The sequence below is a fragment of the Corvus moneduloides genome, chromosome 1, assembly GCF_009650955.1.
Source record: "Corvus moneduloides isolate bCorMon1 chromosome 1, bCorMon1.pri, whole genome shotgun sequence".
NCBI classification, from domain to species: domain Eukaryota; kingdom Metazoa; phylum Chordata; class Aves; order Passeriformes; family Corvidae; genus Corvus; species Corvus moneduloides.
The window spans coordinates 62,950,279-62,966,763 of record NC_045476.1 but is presented as its reverse complement, the minus strand read 5'-3'; the positions used below and the strand labels follow the sequence as shown (position 1 = coordinate 62,966,763).

Sequence of the window (16,485 nt, the reverse complement as noted above, 5' to 3'; positions counted from 1 at the left end):
GATATTAAAAAAAAAGTGGTCTAGTCTTCTGGCTTGTATATGTAGTACTGATATAACAGGGAAACAGTTATGAAGAAAGTTAAGATGACAATAAGTGGGAATATCAGATGGAAACATCAGATAAGAAGAGAGAGGAAGTAGTTTTCCAAGCTGTCCAAAGCTGTCAGCTTTGGGTGTCCTACTACGAAAACTGAAATAGTCAACTATTGAAACAGAAATTTCATTTAACAAGTAGCATATTCTCCTTGTATGGTTAGTGCAAAGATACTCTTTTATGTTGCTGACAGATGCTGTGTATCTCTTCTCAACCTGTGTTTCCCCTTTCTTGGAGGGAGGTTGACCTCTGAAGCAGTGCTTGAACAAGTAGCAATGGACTTGCAGAGGGTCTTTATGCTCTTGACAGGGAGAGGAGGAGAACTCATGTTTTAGCCTTTCAAGTTGTGACGAGAACATCAGGAGCATAAGCTGGCCAGCAGGGATCTGAAATCACTGATGGAGGAGAGAAAGTGGCATGAAGAGGAAGATGGCCCTTCTAAAGCTGCAAGGTCTGCATTTGCAGCCTAGTAGGTCATCACCTTATTCTGTGCATTGTAGGTGTTACATGAGGTGCGTACTTGTTTGTCTCTCAGGCACCAAGGGGAGTAAATTGAGCAGTTCACTGGCTCTTAATCCTACCTGCTTTAGTTGCTTGCAGTAGCTGAAAAATCTATGGCACTGAAGGAAGTTGTCTGTCTTTTGAAGAGAAAAAAATTTTGAAGAGAAGAAAATTTTTACTAAAAATTAAGATGTCAGACATGACATGACAGGCAAGTGTACCACATAATTGCTTTCTGTGGTTTATGAAATTAATCTCTCTAGTAAATTAGGATGGAAAGAATCATGAGCAGTGAATCCTGTGAATAAGTTGCATGTCAGAAAATACTTTTATTTGTAGAATTGTTTCAGGGATCTTACTGGTGTATTTAGTCCTACCCATAAGGTCAGAGCACTACAGTGGTGTGAAGGACTACTGTAAGATTTCTCACTTTTTTATTCCTGCTCTTATATTGCTTTAGTTTATTTATTTTGATTAAATTTTGAATGAAAAAAACACTTTTCTAAAAATGATGCCGACCCTTGCCTTGGTCCATGAGAACACTGAATTAATCAATTTTATGGATTTAGTGGCAGCCTGCTCACCTTCCTAAGATGTTGTGACATCTTAGGAAGTTCCAGAGACTCATGTGAATAAAGGAGTGCATACAGACCACTTCTTCTATAGTCTTTCATTCAAAGCAGTAATCGTATGGTTTTGTTTTTTCTTTTTTAACCTTTAGCCTGTTCCTTTTTGTCACACTGGTCACACTGTGGGAACTGAAACATAGGCCTGTGTCAGTATGTGCTGAAATCAGTGGGAAAGTTCTCAGTGTTTTCAGTGGTTTGTGGAGTGGTTTCCTCTGTCATGAAGTATCATGGGGGAGGGGCTGTTCTTGACTGTTTTCAAAGTTACTTGAATGAGTAAGGCACCTTCTTGTTGTGTCTTGAAATGTACCTTATCTATTCTCTGAAAATGGCAAACTGCAAACCACCTCCCTCCCTGCAAAACATCACATCAAAACAAAAACCAACCAAACACATCCTCCCCACCCCCAAAGAAGCTGCCCTCTTTTTCAAAGCAACCTAAGTTTCACTCTCTGAGTGTAGGTTCTGGCACAGTTAGCATCTATTTTGTTGTTTTAGGCAAAGCACTGATTATCTACATTGGATATCATGATAGAAAATAAACACCGCTGAGGAGCAGTACTACATGAAAAGAGCAGTCTAAAAACAAATAAGTGTCCTTTGAGTGAACATTTTATTTGTGCTTCAGTAGTTTGTCAAAGTTTAGATTAATAATTTCCAGCTGTGCAGGATTGTTTTGATATATTTGGACCATTGGTGTAACAAGTCCACTCTGCCTTATAACGATGGAACCATTTTCTTTTTCGTGACAAAGTGATCAAGGCCAATAGGAAGTGGCTGAATTGTAGCATATTTGTTGGAATAACAGGCAGTGTTGATGTTGTGACAAAACTCATCTCAGGGCTGGTGGTAACCTGTTCCTTTGGTTAGCTGCTTGCTATTGTGATTTATTTCTAAATTATTGTCAGCAGTCGCAAGCTGTTGGTTCTTGTCCTTCTGTTGTTCGTTTCTCTGAGCACTTAAATCATGTTTTAAGACCTTCACTCATGTGTGTGCACAGTAAATAAATTAATATCAATGTCACAATGAAATCAAAAGAAAATAATCTTCAGACTCAAAATAAACATGAATTGCTTTGATTATTGCTTCTTATAGTGAGTTTTATTGCTATTGTTTATCTGTATTTTAGTGTTAATTTTTCCTGATATCAAGAGCACCTTTTTTTTTAAGGCCATCTTTCTTAGGAAATTAGGATACTGTGATTGTGCCTGCTGCATGCGTAATGCCGTCTGACTTCACCCAGTACTTTGAAGCTGGCTGACACTAGAGGCCTGGATGCTTGGTGGAAAAGCATGTGAGCTGGCTGAAAGGTAGAGATAAGAATCTGCTCTGATGGAAAAGCTGAAATGCAAGTTCTTGTGAGCATATGAGAATGTGGTTGGAGGTGTTATGAATACTCTGACTTCAGCAAAATCCTTAATACTCATCTACTCCTTACTATGTTTAGAGTCTCCAGCTCTGAGAAAGCCAAATTTCATTTATTTTGCTCATGGAACAACTTCTGTGTGTTTGAAGTGGAAGTGTGTGGAAGGGGAGGGAGTTTTGCCAAGTTACTTCTTGATTCTGTAATGTGCTTACTCTCACAGTCTCTCTCACCCCAAATAAAAAGGCTACTCCCTCTGTGGGATGTCGGCCTGAAAAATGTCTTGGTTTAAAGGACACCCATCTCAGAACCAGAACTTTTGTGTAGAGATTATTTTGACTTTGAACAGTTAAAGGAAAGGGTGTAGTTGGAAAAAACTAAAGCTTTGTAAAGCATGAACAAGAGGCATTTGAATGCCATAATGCAGGAGGTGCATAATACACTAAATAACTTTTCTGCATTTTTTTTTCAGTTTTATTTATAGTAAGTAGCTTGAGAGAGAAATGCATGTATGACAGAAAGATAAAAATCCTTATACCAGAATTTGGAGAAAAACCCCAGAAGTATAGGTGTCAAAGCATTTTCTAAATAATACCAGGGAACTGGGTCAGAAAAACTTCATCTGGTGGTTAGGTTACTTTGCCAAATGTGTACAGAGATGGTTCAAGTGCCTGGAAAAATGTGTCTGTTCAGATGTATTGTCACAAAGCAAATGAGTGGAAACATAATTCCAGCAGAAGATAACAACTCCGTGTTGGAAGTTGCTGCTTTTGAAGTGTTACTTGACGCATGACACAGGCAAATATTTTTTTGGTGAAAAGAGGGAGGTAAAGGCTCAATAATGTAATCTGCTGCCTCCTGCAGGAGGACCACCCTCTTAGGTTAGCAGGTCTGATAGAGATCTTTCCAGCCTGCCACCTTTGGGAGGGAAGATGGGTGGGGATGATGTTGTCTCATGAGCCTGTACCTTACAGAGATTTCTCAGGAGATGGTTTGGGTTCCTACCACTCCCAATTCTATTTCTTTTTTCCCCCCAGTACTGTTTTCTTACACTACTGAGGATCTGGTTTTGGTCCAGTGGTTCTCTAGCAGCAGGTGGCTTAGACATCAGCTTGCCCAATGGATTTACTGGTCTCTGCTGCTGTGTCTCTTTGAGGCCATTCCAAAAAAACACGAATCTGAATTGTGTTGCTAGTTCTTAGGACTGGCGTGTGATGCTAGTGTGTGTGCATTTGTAGCAGAATAGTGCCAGCATTTCAGGTCTTATAAAGTTTTTCTTATCTGCTTAAAGGGAATAATTGTTTCCTCTAGATTGATAATATTGGCAATTGTGTTTCAGGTGAGTCTGAGAATTAAGGGCTTGAATGGAAGACAGCAAATACTGCCATTCTGCTAAAGCTTCTTGTAGCATCAGCTGTGGGACAAATGTGCCTTCTGTGGGACAGATGGGGCATTGTTCTGTAAAAATGCTGGTTTGTGAAACTTCTGGTGGCTTAAAAAAGCCCAACTCTGGGGCAACCTTGCATAATTTCTCAGAGAATTACTAATATTTATATGGTGATCAGGGATTCCTGTCACTTCCTTGTGCTATGTTGCACATGGAAATAAATCAGGTCCTGGAAGACGTGAGACACTTCAGAACCAGGTCTAGGTGACCACAATGCAAGCTGGTAAGTAACTGAGAAGTGGCAGGAAAGCCACCAAGAAAAACTGACTATGAAATAGCTGCTTTGTTTTGTAAGTTTCAAGGCTTTGAAGTAGAACCTGAGACAACGTGGAAGGTTTTGAGATTCACTTGGCAGTGACTCCACCCATTCAGTACAGGAATTGTTCTTAATGTTGGGGGATAGACCTGGTCTTTAGGAGATGAAAGTTTGAGAGCCCTCTTTTGTAGCTGAGAAAGAGCTTTAATCTTGATGCATCCCTTAAATCTGTTGAGTGGCAGTGGTTTGAATTTTTGCCCCAACCATCGATATGTTCAGTTGTGTGTTCTTCTGCCTGGCATGTTTGGTGAGAGTGCATCCTTTTACCTTTTAGAAAGTGTGTGGTATTTTCATGACATAAGAAAAGTTGTTAAGTCAAGTGTGAACCTGCTTACTCTCCCCCTTCTCTGCCTTTTCTTCTGTAGAAACTGGAGGGAAGAAGGGTTCATGTTACTAGTTAATATGCCTGTGTCCTTTGCTTAACTTTTCTTTGAAAATGGACGGAGCAAAGGAGCAGAACTTGGTCTGAATCCATGTCTGCAGCAGGGACTTTTGAGGATTTGGCCAAAATGCTGACGTATATAGCTCTGTTGTGATCTGCAGACAAGTGTTTTAGCTATCAGAGAAACACTGCAAAATGAATTTCCAGGCCTAGTTCTCTCACTTGTGCATGTGTATTTTGGGATGTTTCTTGTCATCAGATGAAAGGGTGTATGCATTCCAGAAATGTGGAGTCCGAATGTAAGCTATTATTATTTTGATGAAGTATGTTTACATGTAAATCCTGGTGTTTATTTTCTTGGGACATACAGGATATAGTAATTTACTGATAGATTAAATAGAGTAACAAGGTTATAAATTTCATATATGTGATCCATTGCTTCTTGTTCTTGGCCTTGTGGGCAATCTCCTGGTGGTGAGGCAAGAAATAATTGTGTCACTTCCTTGATAGGTCTGTCTCTTCCATCTACTTTGTACTTAGACATTATTGCTTTTGTTCTTTTTTTCTTTCTTCCAAGCCACACTACAAACAGACATATGACTATATCTAAATCTTCTTCTCATGAAAGGATCTAAATGAAAATTATCTCTGTCTACATTTTAGCTTTCCTGAGAAATTCTGCATGTATGCTGCCTCATCTGCTGTGTGTCACAATATCACTGACAACAATATATTTGCAGGATCCCATCCACAGTAATCAAAATTCTGAGTCAATTGACATCTCTTGTTAATTATTGGGAAGGGATAATAAAAAGGAGATTACAGGCTCTGACTAGCTTATTGAAACAAAATGGATTTAATGTATACAAAACAATGCCATTTTGATGATATTAAGGCTTAAAGACAGTGTTATTACCTTACACCTCTCCTTCTGTATATTCTTTTTCCCCTTCCAGCAAACTTTTCTACTTCTAAGCCAGTTGAGTCAGGGTCCTGCTAGTACTACTTATGTTCGTTTCAGGTATGGAAATTCTCCTTATCAAGTTTAAAAATTCAAACTTGAATATTACAGGTTATTTAAATATGAAATATTGGCAGTAATTTAATAACTAAAAATAAGTGTGAATGCTGCTGAAAACTTATTGATAAATGATGGAAGCAGGGCCTCTGAGAGAGCACATAATGCATTATAACCAATTCTAAGTAACAACTGGAATTGATTGCGTTTGGAACCCTGTAAGGTTATTTCACTTGAATTAAGTTTCTCTGTAGAATCCAGGTGTTCACCTTTTTCAGTGTTGAGAAATAAAAACATTACTAGCTTTGGAAGATATTCACTGATGTTCCAACCCAGAAAATCCAGTGGCTTACAATATTTTTCTTATTGCCATGTACTCAGCAGGACTTTTCTTTGCACATGAACTTCTTTGATAGCTCATGTATACAAAAAGATGTTCTTCCATATATGTGTGTTTGAGGAATCTTCCATTTCTTTTAGGGAGGGTAAACTTCTTGTTGCCAGTGGATTATTATCATACACAATCACGCTCAGCACGTTCTAATGGAAGTTTACCATCCTTTTTCTCCACTGAGATGCACATTGAGACTCAGGCATGGTGATCCTGGGACTGTACCTGAGGCTGCCTTCGTGCTGTTCCTGGACTTGTTTTCTGTCATCTGTCTTGAAAATGCAACACTGAAGGAATTTGTCTGAGGTCAGTTGCTGTGATTAGTTACGTCAGATATGCCCTTCAGCTTTGAGATCTGGAAGACTTTTTGTTATCCCAAGTATGTTGTAAGAAGTAGTGCAGAGGATGCATATCTTGGCTTGTGTTTTTTTTCTTAAATATGGTCTCAGATTAAGTGTTTTTCCTTTCTGTATTGTTAGAAGAACATGTTGAAATTTTTAGAGAGCTTAATCATTAACTATTTTTATCTTTATCTCTCCATTAACAGTTATTGTTGCTTTCTGACAGAAATAAGATATTCACTTGTTACTTTTTTTGCAAGTTCTTTTATTAAGTTTGGTTGTTTTATTTGGGGTTTATTTTATTTTTTTTTAAACTACCTATGCACACATCTGTCCCTTCCCTCCATATCCCTCCATGATATGTCCATCCTTTCCTTTATCTTTTGTAATTACTTATCCTCTTATTATAACAATTTCTGGTTTCATTTTAACTACTTCCTTTTAACCAGTATGGTGACAAAAGCTGCATCATAGTTCAAATACAGTGCCTGTAGCTGTTGGTTAGCACTTAGGCACAGATGTACTTCTTTGATTTCCTCCTTTTCTTTCCTGTTTGTGCCTGTTTTCATTTATAGCTTAGTCTCAGTGTAATTACACACATTCACTGTATGCCTTCATGCTATTTGTCCTGTTCTTAAGCTGGTGTTGTTACTGTGTCTGTGGTGACAAGGATGCTACTGAACTCCTTGCCAGTTGTTGAGTCAGCTGCAGGGGAGAAGAGCCAGGGTGGGAGTTCTTGTCCTGGGTGGAGTGGGCAGGGAGAGGGCTGTGGGCTGCTGGAGGCTGCTGGCACTGGCAGAAGCCACACAAAGTGTGGGTTGATGGCTTTCATTTATTTATTGGCTTTCTAAACAGACAGATTTATTAAATGATGTCCAGCCTGCTCTCCTTTGTCGATGCCAATTACTGATGCAGTTTTACAGTTAAAATAGCAATCTATGTTTGCTCAGAAAAAGGTTTTTTAGCTTATCCAATCGAAGAATGATGCCAGTTCCATTTGTCAAATTCATTATCATTCTTACCATGTCCTGGCTTGTTTAGATGTGGGAAGTCTCTGATGACTGCAGGTTTGCTTGGTTTGGAGGGAAAAAAAGTTTTTTGTTTAAAAAAAGAAAGAAAGAAGCAGTGATGGTTTATTTTAGCTCTTCAGGCACAGAGAGGAACCAGATACAAACAGGATGTTTGTTAGAGGCATCTCCTGATGACTTTGGAGATGCACAGAATTCCAGAAACTAGAGGACTGCATCTGGAGAAATACTTAAGTGATTGTGTTGTTTTGATTTGGTTTTTTTTTTCACTTATTTAGTTAGTTATTACTCTGGTATGGCTCAGTTACATGTGATTTGTCTGGCCATCATCAAACCATGACAGAAGCTCTGAGAAGATGAAAGGAAGTGCCTAATTTGCTTGCCCTTTAAAAAGGTATGCTATAGCACTTCAGGACTTTTTCTGTTCAAATCAGTAAGAAAATGGTATTTTTATCTTTGAAAGTAAGTTTGCAGTAACTAGAGTTAGATTACATATATATTTTTTCTATCTTAAGAACAGGTTTTTTCAGTGGTGTGGAGACAATGCTTAGTCATGCATTTTACATGGGCATATAGACAATGGGCTCAAACGACGAGATTTGTGATGATATTCAACAACAAAAAAGGTATGATATTCAATAAAATGTTTCTTCAAAAGTAAAAAAAAAAAAGAAAAAAGGTTCTATTATATTTGAAGAAATACTGTCATGGAACACAAGACTCTTTTTCTTAAAGTTCTGTCTTACACATGAATTTTGACAGTGTTCTAACTGAGATGCTCTGTTAGGTTTATTCCCAGCAGTAATTATTTCATTCATCCACAGGTGGGGCAGAAATGATGTAGACTTTTACAGTCAAAGTGATGTTTCATTTTGGTATTGCCAGTTAAGCTTCAGAGAGGACACCAGTGTGAACCTATGCCCCTGGGACCCAGCCGGGCTCATGAGTATATTTAATACTCACTGCTGAGGAGGTGATTTCAAGAGACTCCTGGGGTTCAGTGGTGATGCAAGACTTTGGATGTTCTACTGTGAGTGGACCCTTATCTTGGAAGCCTATGTGAATTGGGTTTGTTTTATTGTTAAGATTTGGCAAAATGCCATGGCTATCTTCCTTGTTCAGTTTCTACTGCTTGTGAAAAAAATTAGAAGGCCTCTTGGAGAGGAAGGTAAAAAATGGAAAATGTAGTTCTTTTTCCTTGTGCCAAGGAACATAGATGGAATGGGAGATATTCAGTTGGAATATATTAATTACAATCTGAGTTTGCTTCTTAGCCTTCTTCAAGATTTCAAATAGATACTTAATCAGGAAGAAGTTAGACTGAACTGTCACCATTCACAACATCACCATTTTGCCTCAGGACCACATAACTTGCACTCATGGTGTGTCACTAATGGTATGAGCCACTCCGAGAGACAGCAGCATCCAGAATAAACCCTGTGTCACTTACTATGGCCTTTAACTGGGTATTCGGATGGCAGAATTTCACCTGGAGTAAAAAAAGAGACTCAGTCTCCAAGTTCAGACCACCCTGTTTATTAGAACCTGTTACACTGGGAACTGACCAGCTTTGTGGAAAAGAACCTGGGGATCCTGGTGGACATGAAGTTGAATGTGAGCCTGCAATGTGCCCTTGCTGCAAAGGTGGCTGCTGGTATCCTGGGGTGCACTGGGAGGAGTGTTGCCCACAGGTGAAGGGGAGGTGATCCCTCTCTTCCACTCAGCACTGATGAGGTCACATCTGCAGTACAGTTCAGTTCTGGGTTCCTCAGTATAAGACATGAAGAAGAGCCACTGAAGTGATTAAGGGACTGGAGCATCTCTCCTGTGAGGAATGACAGAGAATTGGGACTGAGAAGAGAAGGTACAGTGGGGGATCTTAGCAATGCCTGATGGGAGGAAGTAGAGAAGACAAAGTCAGGCTCTTCTCAGTGGTGCCCTGTGACAGGACCAGAGGCAGTGGGCATAAACTGAGACAGGGAACTGAAAGCCTCTGAACATCAGGAAACACATTTTCACTGTGAGAGTGACCAAGCAGAAAGAGAAGTTTCCCATTAAGGTGGTGGAGTCACCATCTGTGGAGAAGCCATCTGGACAACCTGCCCCTCTTGTGCACTGTGATTTAGGTGGCCCTGCTTGAGCAGATGGGTTGCACCAGATGACCTGCAGAGGAGCGTTCCAACCTCCACCATTCTGTGACTCGTGAACTTTTTTTACAGGCTGCTTTCTTTCTGCATTGTTTGGAAGCTTTTCGCATTGCTTGTGTCACATGCAATTGAGTTATTGTTAGTTTTGTCATATGTGATCACCTATAATATTCTAATTGTTTCTGTAAGGAGAAGTGATTTGCTTCATATGTGATTCCATATGGTACACTGCAAATAATTGAGGTCCAAGTGCTATAAAGACTATAAGAGATACTTTTTTGAACCACTTGTTTATAAAAGCTTAGAAGAAATCTAAATGGGAAGATTCTCTAGAAACATATGTAATAACATGTTTACCTTTAGAAACTCATTCCTATCCACTGCTCATCCGCCAAAGACACCTTTGGAAAAGTCCTTCTGTTTCTTTCCCTCCCCAAATCCCAACACTTGGTACTCAGGAGCAAGCAACACAGATCTTATTGCTGCAGTTTGAATTTTTTTCCTCTTATAGGCATCTGTAGCTTTTCCTCTTACCAACTGTTTCCATGAGGAATTACAAAAAAGGGGGCTCCTGTTTGCTTTTATTAATATGCATAATATGTGTGCTTAAGCTTCTCTTCTCCCTGCTCTTCCGAGAGGTTAGTTTCAAAAACAGGAGGCTCTGAGGAAGTAACCTATACATGGAAACCACCTGTATTTATGAACCTTTAAAAGAACCACATGCTTCCTACAGAAATAAAGCATCTTTTGTCTGGAATTATTCCTTCGTAGTGGGTGCGCAGTCATTTTGGGGCTCCAGATTGATTTTTCTGGAAAGAGGAAACATTTGCTGCCAAAAGTGTCAGAGTCAAAAATAAGCTTTGTCAAATAAAGGGAATTCTGCACCATGTCTTGAGTATTCTCTTTGTAAAAGGACACTAGGAAAGCTGGAGAGGGACAGCATTAGAGAAGAGTGAGAAACTTTTTTTCTGGTTAGTAGTGGGTTTAGGCAGTAGGGTAGGAAGGGAGGTGCTTTTCTTAACATGTAGTTCTTCCTCCACAAACCTAGGGGAAGGGGGAGTATCCCATCACACTTACTACTGCTGTGTGCAATTTTTTTCCTTGGTTTTGACATTTACTTATTCCTTAGATATATTTCTAACTTTATATGGAGTTGTGTGGAGCAAATGCAGGCTAGTTGAAACCTCTCAATTCTTGATCTGAAATGTGGCCTTTAAGTGCTTTTTATGGTGAATTGCTCTGCTTATGGACTTGTTCCTGCAATGTTTCCAGTTCTGGAATTGGCATTAGCATTAAGAAATATCCTGTGGAAAAAAAGCTGGGGAACCAGAGTCTAGCCAGAATTACTCATTTCATCATACTGGCTGTCAACAGTACTCCTGGTTGTAATTTTGGCTTTAACACTTCGGGGTCTAATGCTTGATTTCTAGGAAGGGGTCTGTGAGTTGATGATAATAGGGTTATATTCTTAATTTGAAAAGGCTGTGTTGTACCTGTAAGTTCTTTGCTTATGCATAAAGCTGCTGTCAACATCAACAAAGCACAGCTGAATGACCTCTATTTCTGAAAGAGTGGCATACCTTTTTTTCATTTTTCTGCCTAAGACTGGCACATGACCACATATTTTACTATTTTACTTTTTTACTCCTTTTTTTTTTTCAGTTTGCCCTTTAAGAGGTGAAGTGCCTTGTATTAGCTTGCATACATACGGAATTGTTGCCATTTCGTAATAGCAGGATGATGTGCATCTTGCAAACTTGTTCATGAAGCTCTGTCCTGAGCACCAAACTCCTTCAGTAGAATAGTTCAAAAGACTGTGTGCATTGTGCTAGAAGATGGTACCCTTAGGCTCCTGCTTGATCAAGGTGGGGGATGCTTTAAAACTGGGCCGTAATTAAGTGTGCAGCAAAACAGATTTATTATTAAGTTTTTAAGAGAAGGGAGTAAATTATGTTCACTCTTGCTGCACAGTTTTGGAAAAGAAAAATATGCATTAATAAACAATATGTCTGTAATTAATTAATGGTCCCCTGGAGAAGGTTTTCTCCCAAACTAGTTAATTGGTGTGTAAAATACTAAAAAATTAATCCCAAAACACATCATGAAAAATCAGCTATGGGTTAGTGAATTGTGGTCATTAAAGCAGAGGGGTTTTTTTGCTGTTTGTTTGGTTTTGGATTTTTTTTGTCTTAATGGCCAAAGTTAACAACCGAGACAAATGGAAAACAAAGCACCAATGTTGAGGTGCATTTTGACATTTCTAATTAATGTGCTGTGCCACTAAAAACATCATAAAGGTCTCTCTAGAACTAATGTGAGCTATAAACCTATTGTTTACTCTGGATTGATTTGAAAATTAGTATTGACTACTGTTTTGTTTTTTATTACTTAGGAAGATATGGGCAGGGCCTAAATATTAGAGTCCTCAAATTCATCATTCCCTGTTTTCTGTTATCCCTCTTTAATCTTCTGCTGTGTCTGTTATTCTTCTCCCTTTTCAGATAGACTGAGAAATCTCTTGAATTTGATCACAAAAACACATTTCAAAACCCTACTGTTCTAACCTAGATGGGGTCAGAGTTTTAAATAACTTCTAATAAGCAAGTTACCATGTATTTCTCAGTTGGATTCATATTATTAACTGAAGTAGATTTTAGTATTTGGTTCCTAAATTCTTAATAAAGCTGTTGCAAATCATGAAGTGCTCTGTGCTTTGTGTGCTGAGAGCCTCACTGGCTTCCAGGGAAATACATGAACTTGTCAAAAATGTGCATACTCGTAGAATCAAAGCCTTAATTTGTAAAATGATACTTAATAAGAAAAATGGGCACAAGGTAGTAATTTTTCTTGTTGAAAACAATGGTTATTGCTCAGGTAAATGTTAGCAGCCTTGATTGATTGCTGGCAAGAAGTGCAGAAGTGATTAACATGACAATGTACAAGTCATGTCATAAATTTTTTTGTCCCTTGCAGCCACAGCAGATATGTAAACTGGTCTTTCAGGTTTAGTTTAGGTTTTTTTGGAAGAAAAAAGGTGTGTTACAGAAATCTTGGGAGAGGAAATTAAAATTCTTCTGTACTTAAGTTTTCCTTATGAAGTCTCTATTTAATGCTGCTTCAGCCTGATACCTGTTTTCTTTACCTATTAAAGTGAAGCTTTGATGCATGCATAGGTATCTCCCCCCATCATTTTTCTCCCCCACTACTAAGTCCTGTTATGTTATGCTTTAATATGAGCAGATGAATTCTTCTTTAGGCTTATTCTAAGAAAATGAGTTTTCTATCTCGTTCTGCATTCATCTTTGACTATATATAATTTTAAAAAATTGGCTGGTTTTAAAGAAGCGAATGTTCAAGAAGTAGCAGAGGATATTGGAAATACTCATGATGACTTTCAATCTTTTAAAGTAATAAACACAAATCTGCTTTCAAGTAAAAGGGAATTTTTGGTATTTATTCTAAGGCTATACAAAACTGTTGTAGCCAAACATGAATGCAAGTGCAGGATAAATTAATTTCTGTCTCTAACACAATACATTCAAACTACAGATATCCAGTGTTAGATACGTTGGGTCTTTACTTGCTCATTGAATCCTGTTATACCTATTGCATATAAACTTTACCGTCTTTACTTGATACAAATTATTTCCCTCATGTTAACCAGAGGGATTTGGAAGAGGAAGCTAGCAGCTATGTTGCTGGTGTGTTCTCAGCTTTTCTAGATGAGAGACATGTAGCCGTGCTCCTTCTCTGATTGTAGCTTGACATTTTGAAGGACTTGGGGTGGTGAAAGTAGAGGGAGTCAAGAATGTTTCTTCCTTTGCATGGCTTTACAGAAGGTGTCACTGTTTTCTTTGCTCTCTCTTTGGTAATCTATCAAGGTGCCTTCTGGAGTCCTTCTTGGAAGGGCTTTGCTGAAACTGGACAACCTAAGTAGGGCAATTATGGGACAGCTGTGTTGTAAGGAGAAAGCAAATAGATTAGGATTGTTAAGCCTGGAAAAGACCACCAAGGAGAATTATGACAGATGCGCAAAACTATGCATGATGTGGACGAGTTGAGTAAAAAAAGAATTAAGCTGGCAGAGGGAAGTTTTTGTGGAGAGCTCTACTGAACTGACCTCATTGCTTCATGTTGCTGTTTCTGCCTTCCTGCAGTAAAGGTGCTTCAGGACTGGTTCTGAGGGTAAAAGCCTTTGCAGGGCTTGGGGTGGGGGTGAGTTTTTTCCCCAAGATGTGGGACAGTGAAGCATGTCTGAGCAACAGAGCAGATGCTGGAGGAGGGGACAAATGGAAAACATCTGGAGGTGACTCTCACTGGAAGAGTATGTGCACTCCCTCAACAGAAACCACAGAGCTTATCTGTTGAGAGACATAGAAAGCGTACTGGCTGGGTGGTTTCATCCAATATTGGCATTTTTATGTTTGGAGCTAGGGGCACATAACAATCACAGTGACATGGTAATGTTTCTTAGGGGTAATTTTGTTAAACAATGCTACTTTTGCTGGCAAAACTCCAGGTGTAGTCTTGGCTTTGTACTGGTTCATCTTTTGCAGTTTCTGATTTATCTTACTCAAATGCCTGGCATAAATGAAGAGAAGAAAATAATTCTTTTTGCAGAAATGAGTTGTCTCTTAGAAGAGAGCTGGAGCTGCTGACTAATCAATCACAGAATAGCCTGGAGAGAGTAAAGAGCAGAACAGTGAAGAAAAACTGGACTATAGTGACAGATCTGGGTGTTTCCGAGGGAGGGGAAGATGTTTTATTACTTACACAGTATTCAAAATGTGACTTCATATTCAGGCAACACATCCTCTAGAGATTTTACAAACCTCACAAAAATGCTAATGAAAAGCAAGTGTTTTATTATGAAGTTGTCTTCTTTCTACCTTCTTGAAAATTCTTAAATATTTTAAAAGAACTTAAAACTAAACTGTTTTCTATTAAAACTAAACTGTTTTCTATTTAATTTCTATTTGCATTCCTAGTCAGAATAGTTTCACCTTACAACTTGGATTTCCTGTGCAGTATTTCCAGATGGGACCACAGGGACTTGTTGCTTTAATTTGTTTGTATTCTGTTTCCTGCGAGTTTGGATACCACTGTGGGCATTTTTCCTGTGTATATATGTATGTGCTCTTTTGTTTAACACCAGGGAAGAGTTGTGAGTAAAGGCTCCTTTACTGTAGAAGTGTAGTATGCCTTACTCTTTGAGCTGGGAAACAAACATTTTACCTATTCTTCAAAGTACTGAGATTTCAGATCCCTTTTTTGTCTGTAACAGGGTGAAAGGCCTCCTCTCTTCTCTCCTTAAAGAAGGTCCAGCCCACTCTAGACAAGCTGATAGAGTTTCAGCATGCATATCATACAGCCCAGCTGTGTTTTGTGATCACCAGATAATATTCTCTTTTACAGAGATGAGACAGCTAGGTCCAATTTTGGTTCTGAAAAATCCTTTCTTAAGGGCATCTTTCCAGAAACCATTATGCTCCTACAAAAAAAGTGGAAATTTTTTGACCAGGCTAATTTTCTGGGGTTTTTTTTTGTTGACTTGGTATGTGATAATGCTTTATATTTAATAAAGATTATGTATAAGTTTCGACATATTTTTTAAAGTTGTGCTTATCATCATCCGTATTTCAGAATCTTTTGTGTACAATAGTTCAGTTATCTTGCCTGTAGCTCTCATAGTAATATACCACAGGCTATTGTATGTGTCAGCTTCATTTTTCTGCTTTGTATGTCTATTTTTGTGGAATCAGTTTCATTTCCTCTTTTCTTTATGTTGGTGTTTATGCTTCAGAGTACTGCTTGTCTCAAATTAGCATATTTTTTTTTCAAATGATAACATTAGTTTTTATCTCCACTCTGTAGAGTTTTTGCAGTGGTGGTGCAGTTTGTGCTTCCTCTGTTTGGGGTCTGACAGCCCTGCCATTAACTTCAACATTTCCATGAGTTCATAAGTATGCAATAGGACACCTCTGTGTAGAAAAGTGGCATACAAAAAGTTCATCTGAAAGAAAATAATTAATTTGGAAGAAACGTCAGTAGGCCGTTTTGTCTGGGCTCCCATTTGGATATTTTAGAAAATAATCATGTACAAAGTACCTAGAAAACAAGGGAGGCTGGAGGCTTGTAGTTCTGCTTGGAATTTAAAGAAATACAGAAGCCCAAAATATTAGCCAATGTTCTCTCCTTTATAAGGACATGTTTTTTTCTTCCCAAATATAAAGGTAAAAGAAAGAAAGAATAGGGTGTGCACTTCTGTTGGCATGCAGCCTCATTCCAGAAGTGTTATAATTTACAGTTGTAGCCCATATTTGCATAACACTGGAACAGAAACTGTAGTTACAGTATTATTGTGAAGAAATACTAAACTTGTTCTGTTTTGTCCCTGGTTGTTTAGTTACTAAAATCTACTTTAAATACCTGCAGCACTTCCTAAAGGTGCTCTGCACAACAGCTTCCTTTCACAGAGATGTTTCTTGGTAATCCAGGGTTCTGAACCCTACAAGATGGGGGTTCTGGAAATACTTTACAATATAGAATCTCTTTTTGTTCTTAAGTATGCCCAGATGATCTTGCAGTTGTATTAAATACTTTGTTTTCATATGTAGAGTTTGAGAATGTGATACTTCTGCTATTTCATTTCAGCAAGTGGTGAGTGTTTAAGTCTGTAACAATATATTTTAAGCAGCATGATAACTTTACGTTTCACAAATATTTACATTAGAGCTTTTTAATGAAGACCTTATGTGGTGGGTTTACCCCAGACAGCAGCTAAGCACCTACCAACCCCTCCTTCCCACCCTCCCTCCCCTCCCCCTTGCA

The 16,485-nt window shown here is 38.6% G+C and overlaps 1 protein-coding gene and 1 long non-coding RNA gene across 4 annotated transcripts in view; both read left to right on the top strand.

The window, feature by feature from the left end:
* Positions 1-16,485, top strand: part of CDK14 (cyclin dependent kinase 14) — a 320,374-nt gene that overhangs the window by 8,840 nt on the left and 295,049 nt on the right. The window lies entirely within an intron of this gene.
* On the top strand, positions 6,996-16,386 carry LOC116445690. The gene is made up of 3 exons (XR_004240856.1): positions 6,996-7,901; positions 8,023-8,133; positions 8,332-16,386. It is a non-coding gene; the product is annotated as an uncharacterized LOC116445690 (long non-coding RNA).